The following is a 14,141-nucleotide window of genomic DNA, read 5'->3' on the forward strand; positions in this document are numbered from 1 at the left end:
TTCATATTTTCGTAAATGTCGAACTCCATTGTACTGGACCAAGCTTAGCGATAAATAGATTCACAGGGTTGATTTGGTTAGAGAAACCGAAGAGAAAGTGAAAGTAATTCGCGACTGTTTGAAAGTAGCTTCAGATCGTCAAATAACGTATGCGAATTTGAAACAAAAAGATATTGAATTTTAGATCAGTGATAACGTGTTTTTGAAAGTATCTCCATGGAAGAATATACTTTGTTTCGGTCGCAAAGGCAAATTGAGTCCGCGATTCATCAGACCGTATGAGCTCATTGAACGAATAAGGTCAGTGACATATCAGCTAGCGTTACCTATTGAGTTAGAAAAGATTCACAACGTGTTTCATGTATCGATGTCACGCCGATATAGATCTGATCCATCCCATTTGATTTCTCTGTCGGAGATCGAAATTCAACCTGATATGATGTACAACGAAGAACCGATCAGAATTCTAACACGTGAGGTTAAAGAGTTGAGAAATAAACGCATAGCTTTGGTGAAAGTTTTGTGGCAACGACACAATGTCGAAGAGGCTACGTTAGAGCCCGAGGAAGCTATGAGAAAACAGTATCCTAACCTTTTCAATGGTAAGATTTTTGGGGACAAAAATCCTTAATGGGGGAGAGTTGTAACAGCTTATTTTTAGTCAAATAGGAACAGTGGTTTCAAGACCACAAATATGAAATCAAAATTATTATTTTGTTATTATTTTAATGTTTACAACATGAAAATATGTTTGTATGAAAATTTCATTAAGAAATTTTATCGCTTGGTTAGTTAATATGATAAAAAGGACTAAATCGTAAAGTGTAAAAATAGAGTTCTATTAGCTAAAAGTATCTAATAGCTATAGAATCTTAAAGTTAAGGTTCTTATGTTGTAATTAGACCATTAATGTAATGAATGGACATATATGGACATGTATTAAAGTATTTTGAAGGTTATTATTAAGGTTAAAAAGGTAATTAGGTTAATTAAGTTAAAATAAATAACACAAAATGAAACCATTATCTAATATCATCATCTTCAACCATTCATAGCAAAGAAGAAAAGCCATTTCTTTGGGGTTCATTTGGCCAAGCTTTCATTCTCTATAAAGGTACGTTTTTGTTTCGTTTTTAATGATTTTGAATGATGCCATTGATGAATACATATGTATTTTGAAGTTTCTTAATAGATTATGAATGCTTGTTGATAGATATACAAGTTTAGTTAAGTGGTTTTTAGTGAAAATGAAAAATAGGGATTAAATTGAGAAATGTGTAAAGTTAGTGGTTAAAATGTGAAATAAATGAGAAATATGGGTTGTTAGGGGTATAATAGTAATTCGACCAGCATGGGTATATTTTGAATTTCAATCATTTGTGATTTTATGAAATAAGGACTAAATTGTGAAAATGTGAAATATTAGGGGCAAAAGTGTAAATGTGTTTTAAAGTGTGTTTGGGTCTAAATTGAATGAGTAGATGATTAAATGAGTTAATTTTGAATATATTTAGATAAATAAAGGAGAAATACGGACTTGGATCGGGGAAAAGGTAAAGTATTTAATTAATCGATAATTTCGTTGTTTATACATCCGAGGTAAGTTCGTATGTTATAATTTTATTTCAAATATATTCTATATGCTTTGATACATCAAAAATTGCTATTATGTGACTACGGATAAGTTTGGAAATGATTCGACAATTGGAATCTTGGTTGAACCTTAGAAATAGTTTAGGATACTAGTGACATGTCATTAGGGGATACAGTGAGTTGGTTTAGGGCAATGATATAGCATTTTGGGTGCGAGTTATATCGATTGGCTTCGGATCATGCATATCGGCTGATTTTTCTTCGGGCCATGATATCAGGACTTTGGAGGTAAGTTACCTTGATTTGGCTTTGGGCCATGGTATAGGTACTTATCGTGTGAAAACCTTGAGTATCCGACTTCTATTCCAAATGGTTCTACAGATAAATGAAAGATGAGAATGTGTATGAGATTAGTACGAGATGGTACATGTATGTGCATAAACCATATTAGCTTTGAATCGAAGAAATGGTGAAGAAAGTATATAGTTTTGTGAATGAGTTATTGAAAGGTTTGTTAGTTGATTCACAATGGTTGAATTATGTGTTATGATTATATCAAATTTATGTCATACGAGCTTACAAAGCTTTATAGCTTACTTTGTTTATTTTTCTATGTTTTATAGTGAACTCAAAGCTAGCTCAGATTCGGGTATTGTCAGACACATCGTCACACTATCCACCTATCTTTTGGTATCTATGAACTTTGGTATTTAAGCATATGACATGTATAGGGACTTTGAGTCATTTTGGTTATGTTATGGTAATGATTTTGGCCATTTGAATTGGCTTGTAAATGTATATGTTTTGGATTGTATATATATAGTCATGTGAGTTGGCTTAGGATGGTGAATTTGATGATTTATATAAGTGTGCAACAGGCTTTTGTTTTGTGTTGGTAATTGACCTATGTTGTGTGATTGAGGTGGATTCATGATACTCATTGATATTAGGAAATTTTGAATGTCAATAGGTGATGATTTGTGAATTGGTATGTTTGTGGAATTGAGCATAATAATGCAAATTTGTAAATGGTCATTTTGATGTTTTTAGAAAACAAAGATTGGATGAAATTAGTTGGCAATATGTGGTATAAATCATGCTTGTTTGGAATTGAAATATATGTCTGTTAATGCAATATTGTGTGCTATTTTGAGAAGTGTAGGCGTACCTAAATTTTAGTGGCAAAATGGCTTGGTAAATAGCCTATTTTTGTCCACACAGGCAGAGACAGGGGCATGTGTCTCAGCCGTGTGACACACGGTCAAGTACACAGTTGTGTGTCCCCTGGTGTTGATTTTGAAATTAAGTCAGTATGCTTCACACAGCCTTACAACACGGGCATGTGACTTGGCCGTGTGGCATAAGTCAGTATACCTTACAAATTTGGCATAGCCTAGCACACGACTTGGAACGTGGGCATGTATGGCTATTATTAGGGAACACGAGCTAGCCACACGGGCGTGTGTGTTGGCCGTTTACCCAAGTCAGAGAGTTACATGGGGTCAGACATGGGTTGGGACATGACCATATGCTCCCATTTCGAATGTCCACATGGCCTGTGACATGGGTGTGTCTGGTGGCCGAGTGAGACACACAGCAGGGCCACACGAGCGTGTGTCCCCTGTGTTGAGAAAAATTTTCAAATTTTCGTGAAAGTTTCTTAATTTATTGGTTTAGTCCCAAACCACTTTCAAAGCATGTTTGAGGCCTCATAGGCTCGTATTATGTACAAAATGGTTGATATTGAATGATGATTGTATGTATTGATTAAATGTATGGAAAAAGGATGTTTAAATGTGTTATAAGTACGGTAATGCTTCGTAACCCTGTTCCGGTGTTGAATATGGGTAAGGGGTGTTACACTATCCTATTATCAGTTTGGTACTTTTGAAATTAAGTATTTTGAGTATATGGCATGTATAGGGATATTGGTTAATTTGGTACATGAGTTGATGATAAATGTAGCCATTTAAATTGGCTTGTAAATCTCCTAATTGTATATTGCCATATGAGTTGACTTATTTTGGTATGTTTGAATCATGTATATATTTGTGTATGGTTTGTGAGATATGTTGGTTAATAGATATGTGATGATGGTTGATAATAGATGTTATGGATAGTAAATGGTTGAGTTATGAATATTGGTATGCTAGTGAATCTAGACATTAATGCATATTTGAGATTGGTCATTGTTGATGAACTATGAAAGTAAGTTTTAGTATGACTTTGAATGGCATAATTTGGTATTGTGTGTCTTGTATATTGTTGATTTTGAAATGGTATAAATGATGCTTGGTTGAGGTTGCTTTAATGCCTATATGTGCTATGTTTTGTGACAATTATGTTAATGTAGGTATATGAAGATTTGGGTGGCAAAATGGCTTGGTAAATAGCCTATTTTTGTCCACACAGGCAGAGACACGGGCATGTGTCTCAGCCATGTGTGATACACAGTCATGTACACAGCCGTGTGTCCCTTGGTGTTGAAGTAGAAACCAAGTCAGTATGCTCCACACTGCCTCACACACACGCGTGTGACTTGGCCGTGTGGCATAAGTCAGTATACCCTATAGGTTTGCCACGGCCTAGCACATGGGCGTGCATGGCCATTTTTAGGGCACACGGGCTAGCGACACGGGCGTGTGTGTTGGCCGTGTGACCCAAGTCAGAGCGTTACACGAGGTTAGACACGGATTGGGACACGGACATGTGCTTTTATTTCAAATGTCCACACGGACGGGCTACACGGGCGTGTGTCCCTTGTTTTTGAGAAAAATTTTCTAAGTGTTCTATAAGTTTCCAAAGTTGTTGGTTTAGTCCCGAACCACTCCCAATGCATGTTTAGGGTCTAGTAGGCTCGTATTAGGGACAATATGATTGGTTGTGATTGAATTGTATTTGAATTAATTAATTTGTATGTGAAATGTATGTTTAAATGTATGATAAGTTCGGTAATGCTTCGTAACCCTATTTCGACATTGAATATCGGTGAGGGGTGTTACAGAAACGTAGCTACATGGTGCTGCTTCACAAGCTGTTGAGTATCTACAACAAATGCTAGAACTCAGCCACCGGTAGGACATTCAAGACCAACACCTGAAACATGGTAAACCATAATGACATGTCATTTGCATCCTACGAATTCTTAAGGTTCAAACTAGGCTCGATAATCGCCGTATGTCATTGGATTTACATTGTTTCATGACATGATAAATTGTATAATAACATTTATATATATTGATTTTCAATAGAATCATATATTAACATTCAATTTTACATACGAAGTTGGCTAAATTGCAGAAATATCAAAGTACAGGGGCATTTTGATAATTCTCCATTCTCCTCGATTTTCCACTCGATCCTGGTCTAAATTAATAATTTGATTCAATTTATGCAATTTAGTATTTTTGACATTTTTACATAATTTCCCCTAACATATTACTTTTATTCAATTTAGCCCCTGAGCCTAAAACATGCAAATTAAACATTTTTAATCTGAACTCATATTAATCGAATATTCATAGAACACATAACAGCCGAAATTTGTAAGAATTTCACATCGAATCCTTGTATTTTTACTATTTCAACAAGTCCCTAATCAGTAAATTCATCAAAAATCACTTAACAAAATACTTTTCAATACCAACTAACACTTAAATTCTTCTTTCAACATCTAAAATCACAAGGTTCATCAATTGAAATATTCAATATCGTTAACAGTATCAAAGGTACAAGCTAACTGGACCTAGTTGCAACGATCTCAAAAACATACAAATTATTAAAAACATGGCTAAAATGGACTTACATGCATCTTCCAAAGCAAGGCCAAAGCTTAAAGCTTCTCCATTTCTTTTTCCATGGCCATTCGGTGTGTTAAAGAAGAAGATGGCTTTTGTTTTAAATTATTAACCATTTTATTCTTTATTTTATCATTATCATATAATAATAACATGATAATATATAAATCACATATAAAATTAAAAGAACATAAAGCTTTAACTGTCCAACAACCTAAGAATGGGTAATTTACCCATTAAGTCCCTCAAATTATAATTCTTTAATAAATTAACACATTTAAACTAATAGCGATTGACTTTTTCAACTTTTACGGTTTACTCCTTTTCACTAAATTAACTATTGAAACGTTAAAATTTTCCAACGAAACTTTAATACCACCTTAATGACATTCTGTAAGTATTTATAAAATTATTTATGCCTCGATTTATAGAAATGAAGTCCCGATACCTCATTTGCTAAAACTACTTGACCTTAAGGTCTTACCATTTGAACTTTATAAATTGGTTATATAACATAAATTATCAAATTGAAACTATATTTGACTTGTAAATATTAAATAAAAATATTTATGAACTTACTCGTCAGATTTGGTAGTCTCAATACCACTACTTTTGACACCATTGAAAAATGGGTTGTTACAACTCTCCCCCTTATGAAAATTTCATCCTCGAAATTTCTCACCTGATAAAAGTCATCACATCAGAACTCGCATCTCGATTCTAAACTCGCATCATAACTCATATTAACAGTTAATACTATATCTGAACTTAATTGAGCAGCTATGATGTTCTTCTGCCATTACCTTATCATTAGTAGTATAACTACTAAGAAATTCCCAGTAATCATCTGTAACACCCCTAACCTGTATCCGTCGCCAAAATAAGGTTATGGAGCATTACTGAACTTATTACTTAACCGAACATACATTTCTCATACAATTATCAATTTCAAATACAAGTCATTCATAATCAATCACATTGTCCCTAATATGAGCCTACTAGGCTTAAATCATGCATTCGAAGTGGTTCGGGACTAAACTAAAAACTCAGTAAATATTTAGAAAACTTAAAATTTTTTTCAAAATACAAGGGACACATGCCCAACCACACGCCCTTGTGACCAGCCCGTGTGCCCTTCGAAATGGCCTCACACGCCGATGTGCCAGGCTGTTTGCTAGGCCATGCCAAAATTGTAGGGTATACTGACTTATGCCACATGGCCAAGTCACACGCCCGTGTGCTGGGCCTTGTGGAGCATACTGACTTGGTTTCTAAATAGACACCAGGGGACACATGGCCGTGTCACCTAACTGTGTGTCACACACAGCTGAGACACACGCCCGTGTGGACAAAAATAGGCTATTTTCCAAGCCATCTTTCTCACCCAAACTTTCAATCACCTACACAAACCAAATGGCATATAACATGGCATAAATAGTCATTCCAACCAATCTCAACCAAGCCTAATTTATGTTATTTCCATACCAAGAACTGTAAAACTTATGACATCATATTTTGCCAATTCAAATCATACTAAATTTACATTCACAAATCAATTAACTAGTTAACTTCATATATGCACTTCCTTACCTCAAATCACATACATACCAAAACTCCAAATTTCAACCATATGGTACTCAAATTACCAATTCATAATAAATATCGCATAGCCATTATACTCAACATCTGACACCCCCAACTTGACCCTGGTCGGAAAGTGGTTTCGGGACCACAAAATCGAGTCACAAAAGTATATAAATTTTCTTTTCTATGTTTATTATATGTAAAGTTTCATGTGTGAAAGTCTCGTGTTTTAATTTTGTCATTTGAATGTGGAATTATTAAAAAGGACTTATGTGAGAAACTTGAAAATGTGATAGGTTGATTTGTAGTGGCCAAATATTGTATGGTTTAAAGTATGAGGACTTGCATGTCAAATATCCCTCCCTCAAGTTAGTGGACGGTAAGGCTAGTGGATGATTGCCATTTTATGCCTTTTATATTAATAAATTAAATGTTAAATGAATAAATAATATGAAGTATGGACTTATATTAAAAGAAATGGGTGATAAAAACAAAGTTGGTTCATCTTTCTCTTCTCCATTGCCGTACCTAAAGAGAAAAAGGAGAAATTGAAGTTAAGGCATTTGGTCACCTTTAAGGGATTAAGGTATGTTAATTCTCTTTCATTGAAAATCTTTGTATATTTGGAGTGGTCATCAAGTATAGAAGCTAGCTCATGGCAAATGTTTTTGTAAATTTATGAAGATGACATTCGGTCATGGATGTTTGTATTTTTTTTTGATGTTGTTTTTATGCTTTAGTGTATTGAAGGTTGATTATAGATGAGTTGAGCTTGGTAAAATTGAATAGTTGTGGCTTAATTGCTTAATGACAATCGGCTATGTTGAAGTGCTAAATGAGTGCTAAATTGAGCTTATGATAGTAATTAGAATTTGGGAAATTTATGCATTTTGTGGTCCAAGTGTGATAAGAACCATACGGTTATGGCATGTAAGCATGAAGATTTGTGGAAGTTTTAGAATTGGCCTAAGTGTTTTCGTCATTAACATATATATATATATTGCGAATGTATGCTTGAAGGATTGGTTAAGTACATTGTTGTTAAATGCTTGTTGATTTGTATAATTGTTGCCTAGCTACTAAATGAACTTAGGATATTATGGATAAGTTCAAGAGTGGCAAAATTGAAATGAAGTTTGCTTGTGCGAATGTGCATATAAGTAAGTGGAGTTATGTTATAATAGAACTAAGTGTGGCTAGTAAAGCCTATTTAGTTTTCTTGCTATGTTTGACCATAAATATGATACATATTGAAATCTATTGTTTTAGATATAGATTAAATGATATGTGATTGCCAAATGTGATTGTTAAGTGAATAATATTAGTTAAGTACTTAAGCAAATCTATTGTTTTACTTAAGCTTAAGAGCAAAGAGGATCAAAGTCGGATAGGGGAAAAGAGGAAGTAAACGAATTGCCGTGGATATCTAGTCGTCGACCACTTTCGAGGTAAGTTTTAAGTGATTAAACGTTGAGTAAATTCAATCATAATAGAACATAATGAGTTGATTTAATAAGATATGATGTGGCCATGATATGTTTTAAACTCAAATGGTAAGTTCATAAGTGTTTGGACTTGGAAATTTAAGAGCAAATTGTAATAATTTGCTTAGGACAGCAGCAGTAACGTGATTTTAGAAAATCACCATAAATTGTTGGTGTGGAATTATAGGCTGAATAAAATATGTAATCAAAGCTTAATTAGTCTAGTTCCTTATAAAAGAGGCCGTGTGAGCAAAGAAATTTCCTATAAAGAGATATTTAAAGTTGTGTGAGATGGTGTCAGAATGACTCCGAAATCCCCTGTTCTGTTTTTAGAAAATTGTTATAATTTGCACAAAAATGGTTATAAGGTAAAATTTATATGCTTAGACTCCTTAATGAGTCTAGTTTCAAATGAAATTGAATATAACACATTTTGAATTCTGTACAATGAGAAATCTGATTCGTAGTGAGGAGTGGTCAGATTAGTCAAACAGTGAAACAGGGGAAAATTTTAAGAAAAATCTGGTATTGATTGCCCACACCTAAAATTCTGAAAATTTTATGGATGAAAGATACATGAGTCTACATTCGGGGAAAATTAACGAAAATTGATTTTGAGTTTTGTAGCTCCAGTTATAAACAATTTAGTGACTGTTGCTCAGGAAAACTGCTTGTAGTGAATATGTGATTTTGTTGTAAACTTTGATGAAACTATTTGAGTTGCTTATAAGCTATTGCTGAAATTGATGTACAAGAAAAATATGAAATATGTATGAGATATATAATGTGATAAGGCCCAATGGCCGATGTGATGAATGTGAAAGTGCATATATGTGATAAGGCCTAATGGCCGATGTGATGAATGTGAAAGTGCATATATGTGATAAGGCCTAATGGCCGATGTGATGAATGTGAAAGTGTATATAAGTGACAAGGCCTAATGGCCGATGTGATGAATGTGAAAGTGTATATATGTGAGAAGGCCTAATGGCCGATGTGATGAATGTGAAAGTGTATATATGTGAGAAGGCCTAATGGCCGATGTGATGAATGTGAAAGTGTATATATGTGACAAGGCCTAATGGCCGATGTGATGAATGTGAAAGTGTATATATGTGATAAGGCCGAATGGCCAATGTGATGAATGTGAAAGTGCATATATGAGATAAGGCCTAATGGCCGATGTGATGAATGTGAAAGTGTATATATGTGACAAGGCCTAATGGCCCATGTGATGAATGTGAAAGTGCATATATGTGATAAGGCCGAATGGCCAATGTGATGAATGTGAAAGTGTATATATGTGATAAGGCCGAGTGGCCAATGTGATGGATGTGAAAGTGTATAAATGTGATAAGTCCCGAAGGGCATTTGTGTCAAGATTATATCCGGGTTAAAACCCCGCAGCTTTATGCGAGAATATTATCCGATTAATGTCCGTAAGCTCGTGCTCGTACTATATCCGAGCTCTAAAGACCTGATGACTACGTGTGGAGATTATGTCCGGTAAGACCCGATGACCACGGTGAAGATTTTGTCCGGTAAGCCCGAACTAAAGGTTTCATTGAAGATTCGAGTAAAGCGTAAGATTATACGACTTCACAAGAACAATTGGTAATAAATACATTCAATGCGTTAAGTTGGTCGTATGTATTTTGAGATTATATTTAAGCTTGATTTGGACTAAATCACAAGGTCGTTATATGATGCATATGTGAGTAAAGTAATAAGACTATTCTATGATTATTGTGCATTTGGTCGATGTGGAAAGTTAGGTGAAAATATGTAATGTACCTATGTTTACAAGAGATCACTATCAAGTGAGAATTTATCTGCCTATTATATATGATGAGATGTGCATATTAGGTAAAGGGATGGTATGCTCGAAGGAAGAGTGAAATAAAAATACGAACAACTATGTTATAATTTGGTTGTTATCTGTTGACACTGCTTAAAACTTACTAAGCATTGTAATGCTTACTCCGTTTACTTTGTTTCCTTTGTTTTATAGATCTCATTTGGAAGCTACAGGCTCGGGGATCGTCAGCAACTAGTCACACTATCACTATCCACTGTTTGGTACTGCTATGTTTTGGATTATCTTATGGCATGTATAGAATAGACTAGTAGTGGGAGGATATTTTGGTTAATGTATATAAGCCATGCGAAAATGGCTTTAAGTATACTTTGATCATAGCATTATAATCATTTTGTATGTCGTCCGTCGAGAGGTATGGAAATGTTGGTAACGGTTAGTCATGGGAATGGTTATTCATGATCACTTTTGGTATATGTATGACAAACTCTAGTTGATCCATGGAGGATCATGAGATAGGTAAAGTTTACCTTAAAAAAAATTGATGCCGGCAGCAGCAGTGATGTGAATGTGAAAAATCTCTAAAAATAGTAGGAATGGAATTAAATAGAAAATAAATTATGTAAACGAACCTTGACGAGTCTATTTTCATAGGAAAGTAACGAAACGATCATATAGATAGTATGTTAAGAGATATTTAAGTCTTTGTGAGACAGGACCAGAATGGGTTCTGGATTCCCTGTTCCGACTTTGGAAATTCATTGTAAATTAACCAGAGATAATTAGAAGTCATGCCATATATGCATAGATTCCTTTTTGAGTCTAGTTTCTATAGAGACAAACGACACCAGTATTGAAGCCCTGTACAGGGAGATATCCAGGTCGTAATGCATGAAGGTCAGTGTAGTCACACCCTGTAACAGGGGAGACTTTAACTAATAAACTGTACTAATTGGCCTGACCAAAAATTCTAGAAAAAAATCTGTAGATGGAAACATGAGTCTAGTTTCAGGGAAAAATTACGAAACTGATTTTTGAGTTTTGGAACTCAAGATATGATTTTTAAGGTAAGAGTGATGCAGTTAGCCAACTGCCTGGAAATTTTTAAAGTGGTCTGTAAAAATGAGCGGTTTAAGCCGGTTAACCCCTCGTGTCCGACTCCGGCAACGGTCTCGGGTATGGGGTGTTACAATTTTATTGGTATCAGAGCTACGGTTTAGTCAATTCTAGGACTAACGTAGCACACGTGAGTCTATTTATACATGCCATAAAGTGATAAAATGATAGTGTGATGATTTTGACTATTAAAATGTGTTTGTTGTATTGTGATGAATTTTGATCCCGACCGAGCTGTAGCAAGCTTCCAACTATGAGAATTTGCGATATAACTTCACTTGGATATGCTTAAATTATTAAGTTAATCGGGTACGTGTCATGTACTCGTGTTTGAATTTTGATTTGGATTAAATTATAAGGGTATAAGTGATGCAATTTTGAAAGAATGTACGACTATAAATGTGATCTTTGTATGTGGCTATGGAACTGAAAATTAAATAGTCGATAAGCATGTTGTGTTTGTATTCAAGTAATGTGAATGATATACTAATGTGTATTGTTATATATGTATATGTACATGAGAATTGAGAGTGATATATCCGGACTAAGTTCCGAAGAGCATTCGTGCTAGTGATATATCCGGACTAACTTCCGAAGAGCATTCGTGCTAGTGATATATCCAGACTAAGTTCCGAAGAGCATTCGTGCTAGTGATATATCTGGGCTAAGTTCCGAAGAGCATTCGTGCTAGTGATATATTCGGGCGAAACCTCGAAGAGCATTCGTGCTAGAATTATGAGGCACTGTGTGTGCAAGTTCTTCAACCGAGCACTATGTGTGCGGATCGAGTTGAAGCACTATGTGTGCGAGTTCTTTAATCGAGCGCTATGTGTGCGAAATCAGTCAGTGGGCACTGTGTATGCGAAGTGTGTTTCATGTATGACCTCGTATGGAACGAAGGCATTGATTTAAGATGGTTGATATGTTGTTAAGAAATGAATTCATGTTATAAATGCATTACAGATTTACTTTATGGGATGCTTGGTATATGAAGTCATATGTGCTATTGCTAAATGACCCCTATTTTTGTTAGTCATGTTCAAGAAATTATTTCGATTAAGTTCGACATTTGGAAGTCTGTAAAAATTTTTGATGAATGCTGATGATTTTGGATATATGAGTTATGTGCTAAAATAAATCCCATGCCGGTATACTATATGAGGCTTTATGCCTAATCGATTGTATACGGGTATCGTTAACGGTGATTGAAAGTGCTAAATGAATTCAATGTTCAGGCATGTGGAAGTTGATTTTCCGTTGGAAATAGGTTAAGTTGAATAGTGAGATATGATGGAGTTAAAGGATAATTATTGGGATGTTTGAGTATGTGTGTACTTTCGGTCAGGTTACAGCTTATTTATAAATAAATAAAAAATGTGGGGTACAAATATGTGGGTTGATGATGTGAATTATACATGTTAATATGTGCTTAATATGTGTGTTTGAAATGCATTTGTGAATTAAATTAAGTGATTATTGCTTATGAAATCAAGAAAATGAGATATATGTGCATACTTGTAAAAATGTTTATGTATTTGTTTTAAGATAAGAAAATGATTTTATAGATCGATGCGAAATCAGTAATGAATTACAATTGCTATCGATGAGCTAATGTTAATATGGATATAATTCAATAAGAGGACTTTATCCTAAACTATGCATCGGTAGAAATTTTCGGGGACGAAAATCCCTGAAGGGGGGGAGAGTTGTCACACCCCTAACTTGACCCTGGTCGGAAAGTGGTTTCGGGACAACAAAATCGAGTCACAAAAGTATATAAATTTTCTTTTCTATGTTTATTATATGTAAAGTTTCATGTGTGAAAGTATCGTGTTTTAATTTTGTCATTTGAATGTGGAATTATTAAAAGGACTTATGTGAGAAACTTGAAAATGTGATAGGTTGATTTGTAGTGGCCAAATATTGTATGGTTTAAAGTATGAGGACTTGCATGTCAAATATCCCTCCCTCAAGTTAGTGGACAGCAAGGCTAGTGGATGATTGCCATTTTATGCCTTTTATATTAATAAATTAAATGTTAAATGAATAAATAATATGAAGTATGGACTTATATTAAAAGAAATGGGTGATAAAAACAAAGTTGGTTCATCTTTCTCTTCTCCATTGCCGTACCTAAAGAGAAAAAGGAGAAATTGAAGTTAAGGCATTTGGTCACCTTTAAGGGATTAAGGTATGTTAATGCTCTTTCATTGAAAATCTTTGTATATTTGGAGTGGTCATCAAGTATAGAAGCTAGCTCATGGCAAATGTTTTTGTAAATTTATGAATATGACATTCGGTCATGGATGTTTGTATTTTTTTTTTTGATGTTGTTTTGATGCTTTAGTGTATTGAAGGTTGATTATAGATGAGTTGAGCTTGGTAAAATTGAATAGTTGTGGCTTAATTGCTTAATGACAATCGGCTATGTTGAAGTGCTAAATGAGTGCTAAATTGAGCTTATGATAGTAATTAGAATTTGGGAAATTTATGCATTTTGTGGTCCAAGTGTGATAAGAACCATACGGTTATGGCATGTAAGCATGAAGATTTGTGGAAGTTTTAGAATTGGCCTAAGTGTTTTCGTCATTAACATATATATATTGCGAATGTATGCTTGAAGGATTGGTTAACTACATTGTTGTTAAATGCTTGTTGATTTGTATAATTGTTGCCTAGCTACTAAATGAACTTAGGATATTATGGATAAGTTCAAGAGTGGCAAAATTGAAATGAAGTTTGCTTGTGCCG

At 34.5% G+C, this 14,141-nt stretch overlaps 1 long non-coding RNA gene across 1 annotated transcript; it reads left to right on the plus strand.

The window, feature by feature from the left end:
* The first annotated feature begins 8,389 nt into the window (after positions 1–8,389).
* LOC128293978 (uncharacterized) lies at positions 8,390–10,713 on the plus strand. Its single transcript, XR_008284143.1, has 2 exons — positions 8,390–8,422; positions 10,470–10,713. It is a non-coding gene; the product is annotated as an uncharacterized LOC128293978 (long non-coding RNA).
* The last annotated feature ends 3,428 nt before the right edge of the window (positions 10,714–14,141 follow it).

The sequence above is a fragment of the Gossypium arboreum genome, chromosome 6, assembly GCF_025698485.1.
Source record: "Gossypium arboreum isolate Shixiya-1 chromosome 6, ASM2569848v2, whole genome shotgun sequence".
Lineage (NCBI taxonomy): Eukaryota > Viridiplantae > Streptophyta > Magnoliopsida > Malvales > Malvaceae > Gossypium > Gossypium arboreum.